This window comes from Drosophila suzukii, chromosome X, assembly GCF_043229965.1.
Source record: "Drosophila suzukii chromosome X, CBGP_Dsuzu_IsoJpt1.0, whole genome shotgun sequence".
NCBI lineage: Eukaryota > Metazoa > Arthropoda > Insecta > Diptera > Drosophilidae > Drosophila > Drosophila suzukii.
In genome coordinates this window covers 19,053,375-19,080,016 of record NC_092084.1, presented here as the reverse complement: position 1 = coordinate 19,080,016, position 26,642 = coordinate 19,053,375, and the positions used below count along the sequence as shown (strand labels likewise).

General features: G+C 38.1%; 1 protein-coding gene across 1 annotated transcript in view; it reads right to left on the bottom strand.

Annotated features, from left to right (window-relative positions):
• The window catches only part of Ac13E (Adenylyl cyclase 13E), a 60,256-nt gene that overhangs the window by 15,160 nt on the left and 18,454 nt on the right, over positions 1 to 26,642 (bottom strand). The window lies entirely within an intron of this gene.

Below are 26,642 nucleotides of genomic sequence, written 5' to 3'. Positions count from 1 at the left end.
CAAGGGGCCTTATATCTTTGCCATTTCGCAAATGGGTCAATGGCTCTGCTCTGCTTCGTCTTTTAGTTGTGTGAAAACAAAAAGGCACACTGGGAAAAAAGCAGGTGAGACCTATCATAAATATATCACATATATTTGTTTGTATCCAAAAAGTCTCTTACTTTTAATTAATATTCAATTATCAGAAGACCAAGAATTTATTTATTTTTTTAAATATTGAAGTAGATATATTAAAAAAAGAAATATAAAGTGCGTACAATACATATTATACATATTTTGCAGGTGAATTTATACCACAAATGGTTTCTGTTATTCAGAAAATTCATATTTAAAGCCCATATATTTTTTTCGACGTTTCTGCATCGTTAAAAAATGTATACATATTCGACTCTTTGTGGTCTTCAATTTCATTAAAGGAATTTAATGTTTAACTGTTACACATTCATATGTATAAACTAATTTAATGCTGCATTTTGTTGGCGCACAACCATAAAAATCTTTGGTTTATGGCCACTTGTAAAAATTTCATTTAAATGCTTTTTAATTTCCTTTGCCGGTGATATTTTCTTTTTTTGATTTTTGATTATCACCAAAAATTGCCGCGGCGCAAGTCACGCGACAATGGCTTTAATTTCTGATTTCTGATTTGTGACTTCTGATATTTGCCAGCTGATTTGCGATTTCTGGGCCTGGCGGCCTTCGATTTCAGGCAATCTTATCGATGGAGGCGAATGAAGAAAGTAGCAGTCAAAGTGCAGCCGAAACCGAAACCATCAGTATCATAATCAAAATCGAAAAACAATATCATAGGGCGCCCAATCAAAATCGCGTATACGACCCGTGGGCGGCACTCGAGCGAAACGCACACAGAAATCGGACACGCGGACAAAGTTGCTAAGTTAATCATAAAAAGCATTCCCCCATGCAAACCGATTTGGTCTTTCATTAAGAAGCTGCTAAAAAGTCGGGCTAAAAATAGAAGACGGTGAAATAAAAAAAATGAAGTAGGGAGAAATATTCGAGAGAAACGAAGCTAAAAGTGCCCTAACCCAATCAATCATTTAAGTAATTTATTACGCTATTTTATTTTAAGCATTTTAAAATGTTGGTGGCTGTTTTATTTTTCGTGGAACTCTTAAAATTTCAAACTAAACTATCAGCTGGATTGTCTTAAATCATTTAAAAGCAAACCAAATAAAATGGAAGCTATTTAAAAATAAATAAATAAAATTCTAAAATTAATAAATAAACCCAAGTTTAAATATTTTCTTTTGTTAAAATACTAAACTAATTTTTAGCTTTAATTCTATTTTAATTTAGAATGCTTAACTAAAGGGTATGCTTAAGGTTCCAAAAAGTTTTCCTCACTCGGGTGGGGCTGAGATACAAGATACAAGATACAAGATACAAATGCCTAGGACTCAACTTTCGTTCACCCTTTTCCTTGCAAAACCATCGACTTTTGGGATAAAGTAAACCAAATCTGTGGGCAAATTGGTATTTCTTTTTGCCAGCGGAATCCTTTTTTTTTTCTTTGTTTTGTTTTGTTTGGCCAGGCCCAAAAGCAAAGCCCAAAAACGAAGGCAAATATTTCATTTGGCAAATTGCTAACTGACCCATGGCCTGCTCTTAATAATTACTCAGAACATTTTTTTTGCGGTTTTCCTTGGCTTTTCACAGCTGCACCTACCGAAAATCAATCCAGAGAAATTCCTTGAACGTGAGAAAAACATTTCACATATATTTATGGTCGGCAAATGCGCGACAGACGACAAAATGGCAAAAAATAAAATTCACTTAAAGATGGAGCATTTTGTAGCCGTTTTTTTGTTGTTCTTGTTATATTTCACCAATTGGCAATTGGAAATTTGCGTCTCTCGTTATTCGTACGTTATTCGATTTGATTAGGATTCGATTCAATTCGATTCGTTTCGTTTCGATTTGATTTGATTTGAATGCGAAACAAAAGGCGGCGGCGGCGGTTCGGTTCAACGAATTCCGTTGACGCGGCGCTGGGAACTGAACTGATTTGAATTTTTTTTTCGGTCCGTCGATTGTCTCGCCGTCGATCGCCAGCGGCAAACGGCAAATAGCAAATAGCAAACAGCTGACAGAGGCAGAAGCGTTTGGAGAATGCAAAAACCAGGCAGCTTATCGTCTACCTGATAAGGCCAGGTGAGCGGAGAATTGGTAGAGCCAGGAGAATCAGTAGAATCGGGCCAGAAACAGAGAGAGAGCCAGAGAGAGTGGAAAAAAAATGATATAGATAGTGGATCTACTCGAGATCAGTCGCTGGGCTGTCGGGTTTAAATTTCAAGTGGCCAAGGACCCCCGACAATCGCTGCCTATCCATATCTATGAGGTCATTTTCATAGGCCAACCAGCCCCCCTCTCGAGAAATTTTGTAGCCTGTTAAATATAAAAAAGAAAAATATAATAATAATATAAATAGCGCTCGGTTATTCCGGCAGTTTCGCGATAAGATAAGAATCGCCACCAGACACAATTCTTGGCTATGAACTGCCAGGGAAATCGCCTTGAACTTCTTCGGCGAGTGCACCCATTACACACTCACTCTTCCGCACCTCCATTCATTCATTTACACAGAGAAAAATAGGCAAGAAATGTAAGTCCCAAAAATAGATCCATAATTCAGACCAAGTTAGGAACTATGCTGACTTATTAACAGTTGTGGGATTGTATCTTAAATTAATTATGATCCTATAAACAACTAGAATCAATAAAAATAGCTCGATATTAGATATAATATTGAAAATATCACCTATAAAAAATTCAATAATTCAGACCAAGCTAAGAACTATGCAGATTTATTACCAGTTCTGGCATTATATGTAAAATCATTTTCTTTATACCCATTTCCAGCGATCTTAGATTAATTATGGTCTCACAAAAACTTCGAATAGCTCGAAATTAGATATAATATATTAAATATAACTCTTAATCCATCATCAAGTTACTTCAGATAACATAATATTACCATTTTTATTTTGTGTACCTTAACTTGTTGATTTTTTCATTAAAAATACTAGACTGCCATGGAATCTGGAAGGTCTCTAAGACATATTATCGTGTCTGCTTTAAATCAGTTAAGTTTGTGTACAAAGCAATGCAAGATTTGCTTATACAACATTTTTGTGATCTTGAGTTCAATGTCAAGTTTATTTAATTCGCAATATATACTTATAAATTAGCACATTTACGAAATTGATATAATTCAATTTAAATCGTTTCAGTACAAGTCCTGTTTATTATTTAAAGTATTAATTTTAATATATAAGTAGTGACTACTTTAAGAGAAAAACCCAAATATTTGTGTGCTCATTCTGTGAAGCCTTTCAAGATGTTTATGACAACTCATGATATTGTAGATATGTGACAGATAAGAGATACAAAGATATGATAAAATGCCGAAACGCTGACAAAAGCTGATAACTTAAGAATATTATCTGTGGCCTGGGTGCACCCGGTCATTCGAGGACTTTCAGAGGGACTTACACATCCCTGCAACTCATGAATACATGTAGTCCTGTACTTAATCTGGCAATTAAGTTGCTGTATTCCTTTGATTGGCTTTCTATTTACATTCGATTTGGGGACCCAGCAGTGACAACCTTTGTGAACTGAGACCAGTGGCTTGCATAATGCATTCGGCAATCGGGGACAGGAAATTGGAATTCTGCCTTGGCCAACTCTACTACCAAATATATTTACGTATATATACACGATTCTGTTGGCTGCAAATCAAATTCCAAATATTTGTTTAATTAAACTCTCTTGGCAGCCGCATCAATTCCCAGCGAACGACAACAAAAGCGGCAAACTGTTAAGAAGTTTTTGAATATTAATTAGCAGAAAAGCCAAAGGCAGACCCAAAAGGCAAAAGCCAAGTAGCAGCAACATGGCTGCGAGTTATCAGCAAACTGATAAATTTACGGGGGCTTCGAAAGGGGTTCTAAAGGGGGGTTCCAGGGGCGTTGTTTGGTGGGCAAAGAGCGGATCCGCCTAGGAAGTTACCATCGATAAATCGATCTGTTTTGCAGGTGGATAAAAAAGGCCCGTTTCTTAACTCGCAGAAAGGTGTTGATGAATGGCGAATAAAATATGCCACAGACAGGGGTTTTCCATCACGTTTTTATTTATAAGACAACAAAAGTTAGGAATTGGTAGAAAAAAATGTATTAGATTTATAACTATGTTCTTTGAAGTTCTAAGATAATTTAAGATCTTATAAATATAGCAACACAGAGAAAATTCCGATGTTCTCATCTGAGTTAAAAAAGTTCTTAAAATAAGAACAAAATTTTTTAAGATGAAAATATTTTCATTTTGCTCGAATCAAGTTAAATTGGCGGAATTTACATTGTATATTTTAACAAATAAACCATTGGTCCAGTCAGTTGTGTATTCTTATCAATAAGTTGTTAAATAAACTCAATTTAACTTTTTTCTTCATTTTTAAGAACGAATGTTCTCAATTCAAGAACAATGTATTTGAATATTTCTCTATGTGAAGAGAAACACGACATAAAATAAATATTTATAATAAGATATATTATTTTAATTCTAGTTCAATAAAAATAGAAGACAGAAAAACATAACAATTTGATATTCACAAAATTAATGGATATTTACTTAAACGATTTTATTTTTACGCTTGAATAATGTCACATTTTTATTGCATACTTAACATTTTGTTATCTCTCTTAAAAAAAGATAAAAGATAGCAACCGAAAATACTGTGTGTACAAATATTATAATCTTGAAATGTATAATTTTTAAGATTGTGGAACAAATGGTTTCAAAAATTATAATTTTTTTTGATAAGTAACCCTGTTTTTGTATAAAATCAAATGAAGTCAGTGGGAAATCTATAAGAATTTCCGTTGCATTTAAATGCTAGGGCAGAAATATTCAAATTGAATAAACGATGATGGTCAATTTGGCCGGATCGATTGGGTTGCGGTTACTTTATGGAAGGACCCTCTCGTCCAGTGGTTAGTCGCTTCAAGAGCTCTTTGCAGTTATTCCTCTGGCCCTCACCCCCTGCAAAGCCCCTTAACCCCTTACCGACCCCCACTGGAGGACACAAAAAACTGGAGAGCCAACAACGAGTGGCCAACAAAGTAATGCAATTGCCCAAGCCCAGTGGGAAAGTGGGGAGTTGGAAGTGGACAATGGGTATGGGTATGGGTGATGGTGTCATGGCCATGTTCCATGCTCCATGCTCCATGCTCCATGCTCCATGCTCCATGTTCCCCCAATTCAGGAGTACGGGCATCCAAAATATGATTAACTGTCAAAACAGGGCGTTGGCCAAGTGGGGCGTGGCCTGTGGAGAGGGGGGTCCTTGGTTGCGGTGCGGTTTTCCATGTGGCTGAAGTGACTGCACTTGTTGTCCTTGCCGCCCGCCCAGCCACGCCCACCAACGCCCACATTTGCCACGCTGCATCCCAAAAAAAAAACGAACGAACCCCAAAGTGTAAATAAGCCCTTAAATTTTTAATGAATACACATGAAGCTGGAAACCAAAAACGGCCAAGTGTTCAGGGTATATATATCGTGTATATATACTTATATATCCTTCCCCCGGGTAAAAGGGCGATGGGATATTTGGCATAATGGCGTCGCCAAAATGCAATCAAAGCAAATGCATTAAACTTTCACTTGGTAGACCAAGGGAAAAGCGGCTCCTTTTTAATGCCACAACCATTTGATTTTGGTCATTCACTTTAACACACCAAAGGAAATGCTCAATCAAAGTGGTAGTTTATTTTGCAATTAGTCCTGATATTGCAAAAGTTATACAATATGGTCTCAATATGGAGAAAAACAAGTTTTAAAGCCTCTTAACGCAATGAAAGAAGTTCTCGACTTCATCACAGATGGACAATTTTAAATCATACCAGTTTACATATGCATTAGGAAATAATTGCAATACTTGAAATACTGGCTTCTTTTTATACCCGTTACTCGTAGAGTAAAAGGGTATACTAGATTCGTCGGAAAGTATGTAACAGGCATTAGGAAGCGTTTCCGACCCCATAAAGTATAAATATTCTTGATCAGGATCACTAGCCGAGTCGATCTAGCCATGTCCGTCTGTCCGTCTGTCTGTCCGTATGAACGCTGAGATCTCGGAAACTATGAGAGTTACAATACTGGGATTAGGCACGCAGATTCCTGAGATTCCTGCGCAGCGCAAGTTTGTTTCAGTACAGTGACACGCCCACTCTAACGCCCACAAACCGCCCAAAACTGTGGCTCCTACAGTTTTGATGCTAGATAGAAAATTTTAACTTAAATGTATTGTTCTCATCAATACCTATCGATTGACCCAAAAAAAAGTTTAACGCCCACAAACCGCGAAAACCTGTGACGCCCACAACTTTCATGCTAGATAAAAAAAAAATTTTAACTGAAATGTATTGGTCTCGTCAATACCTATCGATTGGTCCAAAAAAAAATTTGCCACGAACACTCTAACGCCCATAACGCTTAAATCTGTATACCGCCGGTAGGTGGCGCATTTTAATCTCGCTATGCTACTTGCATACCTCTATTCAGCTGAGTAACGGGTATCTGATAGTCGAGGTACTCGACTATAGCGTTCTTCCTTGTTTTTATTATAATCCTACATGTGAAGACAGAAGATTAATGTAAATCGTGTCTTCCGTCTGCAAGATACAATAGTTATAGTGTGACCTCTCTTAAGTGGATATTTGGTAAAAGAGTGGTAATATTGTCGAAATAGGTATGAGGATAAATCTTTAAAAATCTAGTGCACATTAAAAATAAGCAAAAAACATGGTTGGCCGTTTTGAAATGTCAGGTATTTAAAATCGAACAGAATACTTTCAACTTTGAGTTACCCCTGAGTTCTACTTCCGAACTATACGTTCATATACGAACAGCGTGTTTTAGTCTACAAAGCAGTTACTAATAATAAACGTAAAGAGAAATGTTACCATCGATGCGAGCCTACAAAAGCTGGAAGCCCATTAAAACGGAGGGAACACGTCGAGCAGCCGACGGAATGAAGCCCAGGGCGATCATTGACTTGACCGTGGAGATTGACCCAGCCATCAGGCAACTGGCCGAGCAGAACCGTCATCTATACATGTGTCCTGTCTGTCTCGAACCGCTCAAGGACCCGGTGACCACCCAGTGTGGCCACATCTTTTGCGAGGAGTGCCTGATCTATTTTCTGCAGCCCTTCAACATCTGTCCCATGTGCAAGAAAAAAGTGACCGATTTCTTTCGCTTGTTTTTCTAACTACAAATGTTTCAAGTTTCTAGTTTATGATGTTGAAGTTGACGGTCCTCTTCACTTGCGGACGGTAGAAGAACAAATCGGAATGAAATAAACCTAACCAAAGCATTTCTCTTGGATGCAGTATGAGCATAATATTTTAGTTTAATTATTATTTGGAAGGGGTTATAAATGGAATAATTGCTTGTTAACTTTAAAAACGAAATATTAAAGTATAAATATTAGTTAGTTATTTTTGTTTAGGGAACCCGGTTTTATATTTTATTCATATATTTATTCCTTAGAGAATACAAAAAACCAAAATACATTGGCAGACAGATTTTTCGTACAATTAGCAATTAACCTAGTTTAATTATACCCGTTACTCGTAGAGTAAAATGGTATACTAGATTCGTCGGAAAGTATGTAACAGGCAGAAGGAAGCGTTTCCGACCCCATAAAGTATATATATTCTTGATCAGGATCACTAGCCGAGTCGATCTAGCCATGTCCGTCTGTCCGTCTGTCTGTCCGGATGAACGCTGAGATCTCGGAAACTATGAGAGCTAGGCTATTGAGATTTGGCGTACAGATTCCTGAGCTTCTTACGCAGCGCAAATTTGTTTCAGTAGACTGCCACGCCCACTCTAACTAACTCTAACGCCCACAAACCGCCCAAAACTGTAACTCCTACAGTTTTGATGCTAGATACCTATCGATTGACCTAAAAAAAAGTTTGCAACGCCCACTTAAACGCCCAAAAACCGCGAAAACCTGTGACGCCCACAATTTGCATGCTAGATAAAAAATTTTAACTGAAATGTATTGGTGTCGTCAATACCTATCGATTGACCGAAAAATAAATTTGCCACGCCCACTCTAACGTCCATAACGCTTAAATCTGTCTACCGCCGGTAGGTGGCGCATTTTAATCTCGCTTTGCTGCTTGCATATCTCCATTTCCCTTTGAGTAACGGGTATCTGATAGTCGAGGTACTCGACTATAGCGTTCTTCCTTGTTGCTACCTGAATTTCGTGAAAAGCTGATTTACCAACTGAAGTACTATTATGAGTTATTATGAGTTGGTATAGCAATAAAACAGCAAAAATATTCACAATTTAAACACTCACAACTTTAAGAAGGTATGGAAAATATGAAGGGTCAAGAGTCTTCAACAATAATAGCAGAGCTCAATTTTATAAGAGGTGCCTTGCATAAAAAACGGACCTTTCACATATTTCTGTTTAATAATAATAATTATAATTAATTAAAAATGTTTTAAGCATATATTCTTTAAGCTTTGGTTCTTAATTTTGTTGGAATAATAGCAAAAAACAGAAATTTAATTATTTGTTAGTTTTAAAACCATAAAATCTGTTGTCCTAATTAGCAAGTGTATATTTCGATTATGTTGTCTAGACCTGAATCATAATTTAATACGTAAATATTGGTAATGATTGCTAATAGATGTCCCACCCTTTGAAATGTTTGCTTGTAAAACATTATTATATTAATCACCAGTGTTCAAATCAATTTGCTTTTCAAAACATTTTTACAGGATGAGTTGAATGATGTACAAAATCGAATAAAAAATATGATTCGCATCAATCCAGCACCCAATAGACCCACAAATAAATTGATTTTTTGTGCTTCAAATACCTTTGAAGTACCTATTGCCAAAGATTAATAATATTCGAATCTTGGAATATTATCAATAACTTCGCTTTATTAAAAATGAATAGCCTTAAAACCGAAACAATTGATGAAAAAATAACTTAAGATCCCTAAAAAAAACCCAGTTAAGGATCAACATTTTTTTCCAGTGCATTATTTATACACATGGAAAGAAAGTGGAGGCGTTGCGTGGTCGGTTGGATGGCCAACTGAAATATGCATGAGTAGGTTTTGAGCCTGAAAACCTGGACCTCGCAAGATTTTCCGTTTGCCCGCATTCGAAATGCACAAAGGACATTCCAAGGATGTGGCGGTGGGTGGTTCGGGGAGGGGGTGGGTAACAATAACTGAAAATGCGATTATAACAAAGCGGCCTAAACAAGGACAAAACGAAAGATGTACGAAAAAGATGAGAGGAGACATGCGAATGCGAATGCGAATGCGAATGGCATGTATAATGCATAAAATGAAATATAATCAAGCCATATACATACATGGCGCAAACAAAACACACATATGGCATATGGCATATGGTATATATAAGTGATATAGGGAGGCACTCGCGTTTAAGCCCAAAATCCGTTGGCAACAATTGCGCGGGGGAACCCCCCTGAATGCCAAATGAAAGGGCCTCCGCAACATCAGAGGCGCCACCCCAAAAAGGGGGGAGGTACCCTTTCCCCCGTCAACTTTGGCCTTTCGTCTTTCGCCTCCAAGTCAATAAACAGTGGAAAAACGTAGGTTGTGCAAAGCTCTAAGTGGTTCTTCTATACAACGATACTTTTCTCAATTAATTGGAAAATAGTAATACCAATCCAATTGGTTATTACTTTAAACATTTCTTTGGCTTTCGTGTCATTCAGTGTTTAATACAAAGCGCATTTAGCTCAAAATTAAGTAAAAAATACTATCTTTTTAGCGGTTTTTCAATCCTAATTTAGCCTGTAAATTAAGCAACGAACTCAACAAGGTATGTCATTCCGCAATCTTACCTTTATTTTGCATTATGACAGCCAAAACAATGATTTTCAGAGCGGAAAGTGGTGTTAAAAAAACTCATTTTTTCGCGGTTTTTCAGTTGTGGTTTGTCCAAATCAAGGCGTACAGCTAAAAGACCGACTGTTTTGAACAACTGGCTTCCTATGCTAACGATCCCCACCATTTTCAAAACAATTTATTTTTTGACCAATTTTCGCATTTTTTGTAGGGGGGGGTTCATCAAAAATGGCAAAAATAATTTTCCAGGTTTGAATGCCAATGGATTGGAAATTAAACAACGAGCTCAACGAGCTATGACACTCCTCGTTCTAATGTTTATTTTCTTCATAGCGTCCAAAAAAGTGAATTTTTATGGCGAAAAATGGGATTCCGATGTTGGTAAAAAATACGAGATTCAGATTAGTCAAAAATACGATTTTTCTCTCAAGTTTTTTAACTGTAGCTTAGTCAAATCAAGGCGTACAGCTATAAGACCGACTGTTTTGAACAGCTTGCTACCAATGCTAACGATCCCAATCACATTAAGCAAAATTTATTTTTTGACCAAATTTCGCATTTTTTGTAAAACGATGCACCCGTTTTTTTTGAGAAAAAATCGAAAAGTTACATTTTTCAGGTTTGAATGCCAATGGATTGGAAATTAAGCAACGAGCTCAGCGAGGTATGACATTCCCCGATCTGACGTAAATTTTCTTTTTAGCAGCCAAAAAACTGAGTTTTTATGGCAAAAAATAGGGTTAACATTTTTGTGAAGATGGAGATTCCGATTTTTGTCAAAAATGCGAAATTTTTTTTCGGTTTTTCCTTCGTAGTTTAGCCAAATCAAGGCGTACAGCTAAAAGACCGACTGTTTTGAGGAGCTTGCTTAATATGCTAACGATCCTGACATTTTTAGGAAAATTAATTTTTTTTACCAATTTTTTTCATTTTTTGTAGGGGTTGCATCACAATTTTTTTTGAAAAATGGCAAAAATTTAAATTTTTCAGGTTTGAATGCCAGTGGATTGGAAATTAAACAATGAGCTCAACGAAATATGACATTCCTCATTCTGAGCTTTATTTTTAATTTGCCAGCTAAAATACTGAGTTTTATGGGCGAAAAATCAGATTCAGATTTCAGTACAAAATATTTTATTTTAGCGGCTTCAAATTGAGGAGCTGGCTTTTAAAGATAATTTATTTTTGGCCAATTTCCCCATTTTTTTGGGTAGTGCCGTAATTTGAACAATACTTGTATATTCTTAAAATATATTCGTACCTAATCATAAAACCTTACAATACCTTAGCAAATGTAAGCCAGATTTATTAGGCACTACAACTTGGTGCTTGTCCTTCGAAAGCCCGAGGCTGAAATAAAATAAAATAAAAACAGGGAAATTATCGCACACACATTGAGGATGAGATACAGACACCGAAAATTACTTGTACGCTTGTGTGTTTGCAATAAGCTGGGGGGTAAATAAAAATCAATTTAAAAAGACATTGCCAAGGATAATGAGCAGCGCCAAGGAAGTCAGATCGGAGTCGGGGCATTCCGGAGTCAGACAGTGCCTGCCATCGCATTCGCAATCCTCGTAGCCCCAATCACCATCACTCCCAATGTCGAGCCTGCTTCATCGAAGGAGGGTACTTATAGCCATCACAAATCGCGCACTCAAGGGAGCTCTCAATCGGAATTGCCGAGGTCCCCGAGGTACATACGTATAAATTCCAATAAATTTTTCCGTTTCTCACATATAAAGTACTTGGGGCATTACGAATAGCTAAGTGTTGCAATTATGGAAGATAAAACTATTTGAGATAGGATCAGAGGTACTAGAACTGAGTGGAATTCTCTGGGATAATCATTGGCTTTCAGTAGATACATTTCTCTTTTGATTTATCAAAGATATTTCAATTTCTGCACATAGATTTAGAATTCATGGTATAACAAATTAAAAGGTATTCTTTTAAATATTTACATAAATTAGACCATATATCATACAATATAAAATTCAATGCACATGACCTATGAATAGTATTTTTATTCATGACCTTTATTTTTTCTAGAAAGACAATTCTTATTGAATTCTTTTTAGGAAAGGCTTTGGTAATAAAAGAGACTGATTTCTCGGGAAATGAGAACTCGTAGGTCGTTCTTTTCTTTTGTGCCCGTAAAGTATGCAACGGAAAGTGTTCAAATCGTAATTGGTTCCAATGAAGCGTTACTTGAAGATGGAGATGGTATATAAGAAAGATATCGTTACATATATATATGTATGTATGTATTGGAAAAAGGGGAGGATATATATAGTACACTCAGCTGATGGGGTTGGCATCAGCATGAGATTATGGCGTTTCCGTCTAAAGTCAACAGCACTTCCGCCGTTTCACGCTACGCTGCACTCAAAGTCGTGGCTCTTTTCCGCTGCAGTTTCCCCTGAAAAGCCAAACGATTTTCCTATGCGATTTTCCCCGAGCTTCCTTGCTTCAATTTATACCCGCCTCGCATCGCATTTTGTCATCAAATTGTTGGGATATTCTTTTTTTTGTAGCTTCACGTCCATTTTGATTTTATATTTAATGCACTTTGCAACTGCCACGCCCACTAGCATCATGCCGCCCCTCATTGCAAGTGACAAGTTTGTTGCGGCACTCACTCATCAGCGAAATATTTTTTGACTGCTCATATATGGTTTACAACCACCTGAAATACCCTTCTGAATAGCGGAGCATATTTTACAAATTTCGAAATTACAAAGAAATCCGATGCCAATGCCAAATAAAAGGTACAACTAGTATTTCAAATTTTACAAACTAATGATAGGTGTAATTAGTTAGCATTCATTTGCAGATTTTTCATTTAAAATATGTGCAACATCCAGTACTCACTTCAATCAAAAAGCCCACGAAACAAAACTCTCCACACAAATTTTGGTTCATCAAATTTTCCGCCTGTCATTTTGGTATAGAAATTTTAGTTTGTAGGCTTTTTGATTGACGTGAAAACTAGGCTTAATCCAGTAAAATGAAATGATGGATTTTCTATTAATTTTGATGTGCAAAATGTGTATGTGACCACGAAAATGCAGCAGTATTCTGTGAGAAAAGGACCTCAGAATTGGAAAATCTCTGATTTCAACCATTTTTAAGCTTCAATAACCAAGAAAAGATTTCTAGCTTAGTAAGTTCTTTAAAAAAGATTTTCTAATTCAAATATTTAAATTTTAAATACTTTTTTCCAAATAATTTTAGGAATTTTTAAACAAAAGTTATTAGCATATAAATCTTTGATTAAGTGCCCAAAAGTAGGCAACAAAAAATATACGCCTAACAAATGTGGCCTTAAAATCATAAATTTTACACTTTTGAATTCATTTCTCTCCAGGGTATTCCCTTTTCGGAGTTTGCAATAAAAACAGCGTTTTTTTGGCACCTTCGCAGGCCATTATTTTAAGTGCAAAATGGCGTTGCGAGAGCAGCATTCAATTAGCGACCCTTTTTCTGGCCAAAAAAGCAGCACAACTCCCAAGGGAATTCTGGGAGCTCCTTTAATGCCATATGGGTATGCAAATAAATACGTACTTATGCATGTGTTTGCATTTGTTATTTGTGTGATGCGCTCGAATTTCCTTTTGATTAAAACAGAACATTGCACGACATTTGCTGTTTAGGGCCAGGAGTTTTGGGGGCATAAAGGGGGAAGATAACGAGCTGCTGGCTCGGAAAATGTTTGGCAGGCGCAGGCGAAATGGGAAATGGGAAACGGAAAATGGGAAATGGGACATGGGACATGGGGAAAGCCCTCGACAGAAACACGCAAATGCATTCATGTGGAGCCCGTAGCAACTGACAGGCAATCTAAGGGACACAATGGGAGGTGATGCAAGGTTTAATTGTGGTGCCAATCTTAGATTATAAAGGGGGTCACTCAGGGTAGTTTAAAGTGATAAATCAACCTATTAAAACATAGCTTCCTAAAAACTATTTAATATTTATTGTTGGTGTGTAAAACTTAAGTTTATAAATTAACTAGAGCTATCCAATCTTTTCGGAATACCCAAGAATACCCTGTTTTCCATCATGTTTGATTTTAATTCAATTCCCATTGTATTCATTTGCTTGTTTAATCCGGTAACTGAAACTACTTTCAACCTTCGTTGGATATTTCAAAGCCAATTTGGCAAAAACTGCATGCATTGTTGGCAAACTCAATGGAAACTCAAATTCGCGTTACCCGATTGTCATAGCCCCTGGCTACCTAGAATATCAAGTATACGCCGCATTGTACGTCAGTCAAGTTGGAAATGGAAACCGAGTACCGAAAATGAACGTTATGATGTACCGGATTAGGTGCCATTTTGATTGTTCTCGAATATTCCCATTGTTGGTTTATGGACCAATAATACGCATACGCCATGTTGTGCGTCAGTCAGATAATGATGAAATGGAAGCCGAAGGTGGCAGATGAAGTGTTGTCTGCATTGTTAGGGCATCCCTTGTTGGCACGTTTAGAGCCACTAGCTAATGCAACTTAATCCTGAAAATCAAGGTGCCTCATTATTAATAGAACACACTATTAAATGAGAGTTCCCTTTTGAAATCCATTGTTTGGTGATTTAAGAGCTGCTCTAGGAACTTTTGGAGATACTCAGAAAAGGATTATGAACTAAATTAAATTATGAGCAATCCGAGGCGAAAGATGAAAATCAAGGTGCCTCATTATTAATAGGATGTACTATTAAATGAGAATTACCTTTTGAAAAGCATTGTTTGGTGCTTTAAAAGCTGCTCTAAGAATTTTTGGAGATAGTCAGAAAAGGATTATGACCTAAAAAACAAAGAGTATTACGAAGATCTGTCTGAATAAGATTGAAGTTAAAATGCTATCTGGAATTTGCAGCCTCTTGTGGTTCAAAATCAAGCATACGCCACGTTGTGCGTCAATAGGATAAAACATTTATGTGAGAATGACGATGGAAATGAACTGCTGCCATCTGGATTTTTCTGCTTCGCTTTGGAATAATCCATGGCTGGCCTTATATCTGGCCCCACATCTGTGTGTGTTTGATCCCAGCATCACTCCGTTTGTCCACCTGATGACGTCTCTTCAAGGCGTCTGACAAAAGTGGTGACAGTGTTGGCAGTCTTATCAGCGCCATGGCCAAAAAACGAAAGAAAAAAAATGTATGACAAGGCAAGCTGAAAAAAAGAAGGGCAAAACAGAGTAGAGGGGGGGGGCTCAAAGCAAAGAAAGGGCCGGCATGGAGACAAACAAATTGACGAACAAACGAGAATTGTTGACGGTGGCCAGATAAGCGATAAGATCTTCACTTCAAGCTGGCTGCTGTGACAGATTCCGACACAAAAATAAAAAAATACACTCTCAAACAGCTACACAATAAACAAGAAAAGATACTAAGAAAATATCTCAAAATGGGAAAGGAAAATGTCGAAAAAAGCACTTAAGGGTTAAACCACATTACAGCACTAAGTTAAAAAAAAAATTGTTAAATTTTTTAAAATTTAAATTTTATTTTGAAGATCCTTAATATTTAAATATATTTTTACTGATCATCAGTCCAGTTAAACACTTTTTTATTATTTTTTAAATTTATTGAGGGCCTTAGCATTGCTTTTTAAAGATCCTAATCAGCTTTCCGAAGTTTAAAGCTTATAATTCCCAACCAGTTATAGCGCAGCTTGCATTAAAGCCTAGAAAGTAAGCTCCATTTTAAATTCTACATTTTGAGTATATATTTTCATCTTAAATTTGCTTTCCCAGTGCCTTAAAGCACCCACAGAAATGTAGTGAAATTTATCTGTCTTTGTGTTGGTGCAAGACGATGTCTGATAATGAAAGTACCGTCAAAGCTTGCCAAATATTTGAATTGCTTGGGATTGCAGCAATTGTCGCTGGCTCACTGAAGGAGAAAAGAGAAAAGAGAAGAGAGAATAGAGAATAGAAAAGGGAAATAAGAGGGATACTTGTTTAATCCAAGCAGACATCTCTATGAGTCATATACTTATGCTGGTCTCCTTGAAAAACTATTAATTGAATTCACAGATTCAGAACAAAGTTAGATTAAGTAATATGATAAAGAAAATCCAGCAGTATATATATCTTAACAAAATATCTTTATACACATGTTATCCTAATTCAAATATCATGTTAAAAACTGATAGACCCCCTTTAAGTTACATGGAATGCAGCAAGAATATGCTAATAATTTGCGAATATTATTTCCTGTCTGCATTACCAATGCAACCCATTTAATGCCGTCTCACTGGAGTGTGAAATAAGTTGTGTAAATAAGTATACCTATAAATTTACATCTGTTTTTATTTGTGCAGCTGGGATTATGTCCGAAATCGAGACAGTTGCATGGCTGCATTACTGAATTACCTGGAATCACCTGTCCGCCTGATGAGATAATGAGATAATGCTGCGCCAACACGTGTCGCCACCTGTCAGAGTTCATTGTTCATTTGCCAGTCGTTTCGAGGGGAACCCCTTCGTAATCCCAGACACTGCCACCTGCATCATGCACTCATTTCAAAATGCATTCACTGAATGTGATTGCCCATTTTTCAATTTTCAACTCCATTTGACAAGGCGCAATAAAATTGTGACTCTGACTGTGACTGTGACCTTGTCCCCCTCATCTCACCTATATTCCTCCCCCTTCGTACAACGCCCAACGCCCTTTACTCCCCTTTCCCCTCTCAGTGTTAGGCAAACATCAACAAATTTATGACACTGTAGAGCAAACAAAATAAAACAGAGACAGCCAGAAAAAAAAATATGTGTAAGAGAGGCGGTTTTTTGTTTCTCGTTTTCGGGCCAGCAAATGTGGAAAATTTTTACTTTGTTTGCCCCGGTTCGTACCGCCCATACACCCAACCCAACCACCCAGCTCTCGAGATGATCTCCACATATCCCCACCGCCGGTTAAACACTTTGAATGACTTTATCGCGTTTTTATCGCTGCAGCATTTACCTGCCCGCCTTTGCTGCACGGAGAGAAAAATCTGCCAAGCTCAAGAAGAGTTATTAAAAAAATGTATCCAAAAATATAGAAATTACAAACTAATATTATTAAGGTTCTTAAAAATTATTAATATTAAATACCAACATAAAAAATAAATTTACAATTAATTTTGGGCTGTTGAACAGCACAAATCCATGTTCTGTTTATTTTTATCAGGTGTTTTGGATGCCATATATTACATATTTTTCGAAAATACAGAAATATTTGGTGCTTATATCAAAAAGGCAATTTTTTATAATAATAAAGTTGAATCATAAAAATCACAAAAATGTGTATATGTCGGTGTCTAAAAGTATGCATTAAAAAAGGTAAGCCAAATTTTTTTGTAGCATACTTTTAGACCCCTTTTCAATTGATTTCAAAACCCAATAGTTTTTCAACTCCTTTAAAGGTAAGTCACTCAAATTTTTTGCTCTGTGAACTTGTTCTCGTTTTCGCTGTTGCCATTATTATTTTATGAGAATTGCTCTCGGCCTGACAGATTTATGTGGCAAAGGTCTCTGGCCCCCACTTATTACCCGTTGCCCCTAACAACTCATTCTTCATCGCGTCGCCTAAATGCTGCTTAAATTCTATTAAATCGCTGGCCCAGTGGCAGTGGCTTACAAAATTCAGGGGGACTCGTTGACATGCCAAGTTTGTCACGTAGCCGCAACGTGGGCACAAGCTTCCCAAGATTCAACCCACACCTCCAATGCGATTTCCATGCCCACTCCCAAGCCCAAGCCCAATCCCTTACCCATTCCCATTCTCATCCCGGTGAATTGGAATGCAGGAGTTCTCCTCTTCCAGCTCTAATGAGGCAGCTCGTTTGGATGTCGACTGGTCAGTTGGTCAGTAAACAGGCAAACAGTCAACACTCGAGGAGATTGCGTGCCGCAGAACTTAATTGATTGCCCAAAGGTCGGTTACTGGCATCCCAGAAATCCACTGCCATCCGACAGCCCGATGAAGTGTTGAGATGGAATAGCTTCCCGTTCCGGAATGCGGATCTACCCCCATCTTACAGGGAGAACAAATATTATCAGCAATGTCAATCTATCGGTAGAAATTTTGAAACTATTGTTCCTTTAAAATATATAATATATTATGCTAATTAAATATGTTTACAAAATATTATATAGCTCTAAAAATTGAATTAAATATTTACTATAAATGTAGATCCAAAATCGAACAAGAATTACATCAATATTGCATCTTATTACTCAGAATTTACCTCACAACAAGATAAGATAAAACATCATAAACAAATTAGTCGATATCGTTAAAAGATAAATAAATTTATCAATCAGTTGCCATTCATAAAATCGAACGTATCTTACGACAAAAAAACAACTTAACCAATATTGTTAATCGTTTGCATAGGCAAAGGAAATTATCTTGGTAACACTATATTTATAAATTGATTACCTTTTGAAAGGGTAAACAATATCCCGTCGATATTGACAAAGTGCATACGAAAGTATCTTATATCTCTTATCTTGATGAGTTCAGTTTCTAAGCAGTCTTATTTCTACTAAAAAGTTTCTTTCAGTACTTGATTTGTCAGAACGGAAAGAGCTGTTTACTGCTTTTCCTTATGCTTTTCCTATTGTTACGACAAGCTGAACTGTTTTTATTACTGGACAAGCAATATGACAGTCTGCAAAACAGCTTTGAAAAGTCTTCTGGGGCTCCCTTAAATCAGCAACTGTGTTTTTGCCATTTGGTGTGAAATATATGTTTAATATTCGCTTTTGCAGCTTCCATTACCCTGATAGTTCCCTTAGATTTTATCCCCATAATTTCCATCTAGCAGATGGTGGCAAAACCTTTTTTCGGTCCCTAATATCCTTCGATTCGGAGCACAGCTGGCACAGAATACATTAGGTCCTACAGCAGATGTTGCTAATTTCAATTGGAGTCCAGTTTCGATTTTGACTTTCACTTAAGGTCGTAAAATTACGACGGGCAATCACATTAGGCCAGTGTATCCGTATCCTGTTGATACATATATCAAGTAGCAAATACATTTTATACAAATACAGACGGCGGACAAACAAACTAATTTTCCATTGAATAACAAACAACAATCAGAATCCGAGGCGGCATAAAGAAGTCAAAGGGGAGCCATACAAATAGACTACACAGTACCATATTTGTATGTGCAAGACCAACTACAGTGGGGATTCCATGTCAGCAGCCAAAATAAATATTAGCTTTTCTTAACTAAGCAACAATGTAACCAAAATATCAATAGTTAATAATGAATATGAACGAGAAAATTTAAGGGTAGAACTACCTTTCACTTTATTCATTTGTTGATCATCATCATAAATTGTAAAAAAATTGTACTAACCTACATTTGAAAAAAAAATTCTATCAGGGTCTACAATTACAAATTTTCTTCCTATCAAAAACTACCTTTAAAAAAGAAAAATATTAAAAACGTTAAAATTACATTTGTTAAAAATAACAACAAGACAGAAAAGGGAACATTTTAAAAAATATTAAAAATGTACCCATGCTGCAATATCCAAGCTTGACTGTACTGCAGTACATAGATACAAGATACAAAATGTAAAAACAATATTAAAGATATTACAAATCTACCCAGGCTTCATTATCGAAGCTTTACTGTACTTCAAGCGGGGGCAGCACATAGATACAACCCAACGAATCCCCATAAAAATCCGATGCCCATCGGTCGGCCAGCAAGATGAGATGGGTTCGAAGAGATAGATGTTGGCTGGTGGGCGGAAATCCTGGTCAACCGCAAAAGGCAAATTGAAAATAATGCTTCCAGGCCAGCGAAATAGGAGCGGGATAAGGATATGCCAGGCAGGAGCAGGAGCAGTCCAAGGAGCAATTGAAGGAGCAGTCAAAGGAGCAGTCAAAGGAGCTGGAGACAACACGAGGAGCAGGAGCCATCATCATCCGTCGGCCACTTGAGATTGTTGCTAATTTAATTGGATTTATTTGCTGCGTGCTTGAAATTTATGATAAGGCCGGGCCACACGGATGCCACGAGCTGCTTTTTATCCGCTGGCAAATCGCTGAAAGCCCTCGAATGGGATATCCAGATTGGGGTTTATGTCCCCCAAGGCAAGACAAGTGGGCGGGGGACCGCAACACATTCTAAATTGAATTTTCGGGGGGGATAAAGGTTCTGTGGAAACCAACACAAAATTGGTATATTGATGGTTATGACAGGAAATGCAGCGATTTCTTGGGGAGTTCTTTACGTATAGAGCAAAATAAACGAAAGTATACTCGATGTTCAATAAGCACTTGTTTTAGTTTAGTTACTTGAGGGTTTAAAGGTTAATTCAAGAAGTTTATTTTAATAAATTTTATTTATTTTAAGTTCATTTTTAATTTAAATAAAATGATTATATACTAAACAAGGAAGAACGCTATAGTCGAGTACCTCGACTATCAGATACCCGTTACTCAAAGGGAAATGGAGATATGCAAGCAGCAAAGCGAAATTAAAATGCGCCACCTACCGGCGGTAGACAGATTTAAGCGTTATGGGCGTTAGAGTGGGCGTGGCAGAATTATTTTTGGATCAATCGATAGGTATTGACGACACCAATACATTTCAGTTAAAATTTTTTATCTAGCATGCAAATTGTGGGCGTCACAGGTTTTCGCGGTTTGTGGGCGTTTAAGTGGGCGTGGCAAACTTTTTTTTAGGTCAATCGATAGGTTTTGATGAGAACAATACATTTCAGTTAAAATTTTCTATCTAGCATCAAAACTGTAGGAGTTACAGTTTTGGGCGGTTTGTGGGCGTTAGAGTGGGCGTGGCAGTCTACTGAAACAAACTTGCGCTGCGTAAGAAGCTCAGGAATCTGTACGCCAAATCTCAATAGCCTAGCTCTCATAGTTTCCGAGATCTCAGCGTTCATCCGGACGGACAGACAGACGGACAGACGGTCAGACGGACAGACGGACAGACGGACAGACGGACATGGCTAGAACGACTCGGCTAGTGATCCTGATCAAGAATATATATACTTTATGGGGTCGGAGACGCTTCCTTCTGCCTGTTACATACTTTCCGACGAATCTAGTATACCCTTTTACTCTACGAGTAACGGGTATAAAAATGTTAAAAAGAAGTCTTGAAACTAATCACATGTTTTTATGGGTACTCCAAAAATACTTCTATATATTTAATATTTTTAAAGGGGTGTTACAAAATAAGAATTCAATATGAGATGTGGAAATCATAATTCTTTTTCCGAATATCTTTGATTGAAAATTATCAACATGTCGCAAGAGGATAACTGACAGAACCAGAGGAAAATCATCTTTACAAGGCTTACATGTAGGCGGGTTGGTGGTTCGTAAGAATTGGGGATTTGGAGGATGCACACCCACTTGACATTCCATTCGCTGGTCGCTTATTGCGAATGACATTCGACAAATCCCCTGCCAGCTGATGATGCTGCTGCAGGCCATTTTTCGCCCACTTTTCCAGCCACCCCCGCCTTTTTGACGAGTTGCAAAAGGCGGCTGACGTAATGACACCACCCCCCACCCCACGCTCTTATCAGCTCCAAGCCAAGTTTATTTTTATCGCACTGCTGATTATGAAATTCTTTTGGCAAAGTCCCTCTGCGGGGCCAGGGACAAAATGCCAGAGGTGAAAGTGGAAAGGTGAAAATGGTGAATGGCAAACGGTAAGGGACACAGAGACACAATGCAAAGCAATCTGTCAAAGGTGTCAAAGCCAAATTGGGCCACCAAGCCAAATGAGGCAGCAATAATTTTTCGACAATTGTTTGCTTTACAATCCCTGGCACCTGTCACGCTTCATTTGACAACAAAAGTAGCACAGAAAGGTACCAAAATGATGCCAACCAGTGTTGGCCAATCAGCTTGACAGACATAAGTTATTAAAAATGTATTAAATACAACATTTCGAAGCAAGGAAGAGCTGCTAAATCATTTTTGTTTTACATGGGTTTTAAAATCTTTTTTAAATGTGTCTAAAAGTATGCAGCAATAAATTTTAAGTCCTGAAGTTTGGTTTATTAATTTTGACTTTTTACTGCATACTTTTAGGCACATTTAAAAGTGATTTCAAACATCAAGTGATTTCTGTCGCTCTCTTTAAATATTTATTTTCCCAAGCTTTATATTTTAAAGACCCTTATAAGGCTTAATAAAAATATAAATATGCATTGTCTACCAGAACCCACTTCTTTCTTAAACCTATAACATTTTTAAAAGCCTTAAAGTATATGAAAAGTTTTCTGGCTTAAGTGTTAAGTGTTAAAGAAGTCGGAAGAAGCGAGCACCTCTGCTGTCACACCTGGCGTATGCGTAATTATTTGCCTTACATATGTGCGCATTTAAGCAGGGATCTGCGCTTGTTCCCCCACTCCGTGGCTTTTGCACTTGTCGCTGGAAGTTTATAGCTCATTATGGGGCTTAATTGTCGCAACAGGACGAAGGACGAAGGACTTTGGGAGCAATACCAAACGAACGGGAGCCGGAAGGCGGGGAAACGGCGTAAGACTTGGACCTGGACGAAACTTTTAATTGGAAAACTTTCTGCATACGCACAGATAAACGCGCCTCAACGCGACAACTCAAGCGACCAGGACACCACTTGACAACCCATTCCACATCCACATCCCCATCCACATCCGCATCCTGCCCCTGTTATCCTCCTCATATGCAAATGCATGCAAATCAGGATACAAACGGCTTAGTTCTGCCCGCGACTCGACGACACTGCCATAAATGTTTTATGTTAATTTCGACAGCTGCTGCTGCGAGTGCAAAGGCGTCGGGAGCTTCCCCATAATGATGCGGAAAGATCGGATGGAAGGATGACAGGATTGGGGGATTGGAGGGACGAGATACGAAGGACGACAGTTGGAGGAAGTGCTCGGAGCCGGCGGAAACAGCTGTTGGTTGGTCCTTGTTGCCCGTAAGCCACTTTAAGTGGAAACAAAATTCTGGACATCAGGCAAAGTTGTTTCGTTAAATATAAAACAAGAACTTGTGAAGGAAATTACTAGAATGTTAAGGCACTTGTAAAGGTGTCTAAAAGTATGCAATGACAAACGGAACTTTATCGTTTGCTGTTAAAACTTATTGTTGCATACTTTTAGACAGCTTTATTAGTAAAGTGTGTAATATTTATTAAACACTTACCATAAAACAAAATAAGTTGTTAGTTTTGTTTAACAATCAATTAGGGATATTTAAGTATTATCCATAAGCTATTAACTCAGACTGTCTATCAAAAATGTATGTCGCCCGTTTCACTGCCTGCTCAAGCAGATAGATTGCGGCTCAATGGAGGTTTGGCGATTGGAGATTAGAGGTCTGACTGAGATGGAGGATGGCGAAAGGGGGTCTGCGGTGCGCCACTGCTCATTATGACCTTGGCCCCGCCTTGACCCCCGATTGCGGCCTCCATGACAACGTCAAAGTCATGAATTCGCAACGAACCCTCCCAAGAACCTAAGCCCAGAGAGGCCTGTGGTCTTTGCCTGGGCATTATTCCCAATGATTCGATTGGAAATTAGGGACGAGAGTCGGCTAAGGCGACTTAAATGGCCATTTAATTCGCGTCCCTTTAATAGAGAGAAAATCGTAATAGCTTGAGTATTACATTATTCATTATAAGCAAGGGGAAATCATGGTCTTTGAAATCTTAACCTTCGAAATAAACAAAAATAAATAAAATAAAAAAACAAAAATATATGTTACTTGATACTGATTTGTAACCCAAAAATAACGTAAGCATCTAAAAGTATGCTATGAAAAACCACCTTCCTTCTGCCTGTAAATATTTATCGTTGCATACTTTCGAACACCTTTCTACTACATTTTTAGCAAATACAAATTTGTCCATTCTAAGAATACTTTATCTTTATCCCACTTTAACTCGGTTGATTTGTCGTGTTTCTAAATGGACTGCCAGCAGCAGTGTTGTTCATGTAAAATATGACAAGCTGGTAAGGGGAGACGTGTCATTTAGCTCGGTAACATGTTGCTCTGTTTTGGCTTTTTTGCATAGTTTGTGATTACAATATTGTTGATGGCATACTTGCAGGCTCGGGTCCTTTGGCCCCCCGACATATCTACACAGATATCCTTGGGTCCGTGGGACCGTGTTTGTGTAGATGGCGGCTGACGTTTCGCCAGTTTTCCTGTTGTCCTGCCATCCAGTTTTCCCCCTTATTTTCCACACATTTCCCGCCAACCATTTTTGCCTACCTGACCCCCGAGGCTGCTTTGTTGGCCACTTTTGTTTGCTCGTCGTAACTTTAGTGCTGTGTCAATTTCAGGCCACGACATTGCGACACTTTCTTCGCCTTGTGGTACTATCCCGAAGACCCGCCACTTGCCCCATTGTTATTGACTATTTATTTTTCATTTAGTTTATTGCGGATCAGGGCTGGCTGTTTGTCTTACTGGGAGGCATGGTAGTAATATTATCAAGAGTACAGTGGCTGGGGGGGGGGGGGGGGGGGGGCGTGGAGAAAATCGCGCTAATGATTCGTGGCACCTGGCTATCCGCCTTCATTAAAAACGCATCAATCAAAGGAAATCAATGCCCGGACAACAACAGATTCGAGCTGTCAAAGACAAGCAGCGATGATGACGATGAAAATAACCAGAGTGGAAATAGAAATGGGCACAAGCACAAGGATGTGGATGTGGATGTGGATGTGGTTGTGGATGAGGATAATTCAATGGCAATGTCAGGGCGAGGACAAGTTGATGGCAAATCGGCCTAATTGCCAGACGCCATCGTCATCATCATAATTATCATTTTGGTCGGTTGAGTCGATTCGAGTCGAGTCGAGCCGAGGCAAATGACCAAGACACTCATTAAGCCCTCGATTGAATCGCGTTTCGAGTGCTCCTAATCCGCAACTGGTGCACTCGGCAATTAAAGTTAAGCATTCGCCCAGCTAAGTATCTTAATTTCAGACTCTTCGCCGGATTAACTCACTTCTGATGGAGCACCAATTGTCCCACTGGAGATGATTTTCAAGTCTGCTCTTCGAGTGCCTCATCTATCAGCTGGTTTAAGTTGCTTTTGATTAGTGTACTCGGAACTTTAACTTCAAGTTTAATTTTAAAGGCATTTATTCTTAGGCTAAGACAGATACTACTTGTAAAGGTGTCTAAAAGTATGCAATAATATGTTTTGAAACAGAATAGACAACCTTCTTATTTTCACTGCATACTTTTAGGCGCTATTGTAAGTGTTTTTTAAAAGCCTGGTAGTTAATTTGATCTATTTTGTATCATCCTATAAATCTAGGACTTTCCATTTCGAAAGCCAAATATGTATGTACATGTCAGTTTACCTTCGTTTAGTTAAGCCTAGGATTCCTCTTTTTTATTTCGAAGCTTTTCCCAGCAGATCAAGCATACGCCGCGTAAGCCAGCACAGAATAACATCGAATTTCGCAATTTGCAAATTTGCAGCTCCCGCTGCCAAAACTTTTCCACGAGCGGGTTAAAAATGCAAATTTCCCTCCCTAATAACATGCCAACTAGCAATCTGGCCGAGAAGCCAAAACATAGAGAAAGAAATCCATATTGTTTAAAGGGATTATTATGGATCCAACCGATACAAATTAAACTATATGACGAACGTGACCATTTTTAAATGTAAAATTTTAATGAGCAAATTAGAAAGTTAAATTAAAATGAATTCTTTATTTGAGAGCACTATCTATTGGTGATAAAAAACCATTTTCAAATGTCTTCTTTTAAAATAATTTTTATGGATATTTTCTCTCTGTGCAAGAACACATTCAGTCAGCCTGGCATGTTGGGTTCCTTTGGCTGGGCTTGGCTTCCTTGCAACCTGGACGTGGATGTGGATGTGAATGTGGATGTGGATGAGAACGAGGATATATGGATGTGGATGTGGACATGGTCGACCCACTTAGGAGCGCTCGCGATGGAGACGCCATCGAGGTTGTCGCGCTCCGTTTGCTGCATAAATCATGCGCCAAAAGCACAAAGTCCTGCCAGGACGCGAAATGGTGGGATGGAATTGATGGGTTTTTTGGGTGGTATGGGTGGTCTGGGTGGTGCTGAGCTCCTGGCTCGAATGAATTTGTAAACAGGTGCAAATTAGGTCAATATTTATGTCTGTGTGTGTGCGTGGCGAGTGGCAGTGGTGGGTCTTGGCTTGTTTATGGCGACAGCTGCTTGACTCAGTCGTTATTGCCGCCTGTTGCTCACGATGCTCCAGCTCCAGCTCCAGGTCCCCCAACCCATCCATCCACCTACCCATGGTTAGGTTGGTATGTTCTATATAACTATATAGCCGCCATATAGCATGGCAAACTCGTACATAAACATGAGGCGGTGGCGACGAAGACGACTACGACGACGATGACGACGTCAGTGACCCAAAATTCAAATGCCTATGCGGGAAATGCCAGCAGGAAGTGATGGAGAAAGGGCAGCGAAAGTAATGCGAAACCCAAGGAACGCAGCTCTAAAATAATCTTGAAGCCAGAATAATATTCTCTTAAGGTCAAGAGCCCGTTCTGAATAAGATATTCAAATATTTAAATTTAAAAAAAATGTTCAAGCATAAAAGTTACAAATGTATCTCATTTTTAGAAATAAACCTATAACTTTTTTAATAAATTTAATTTCAAAGTAATTTTAAATTTATTTTTAT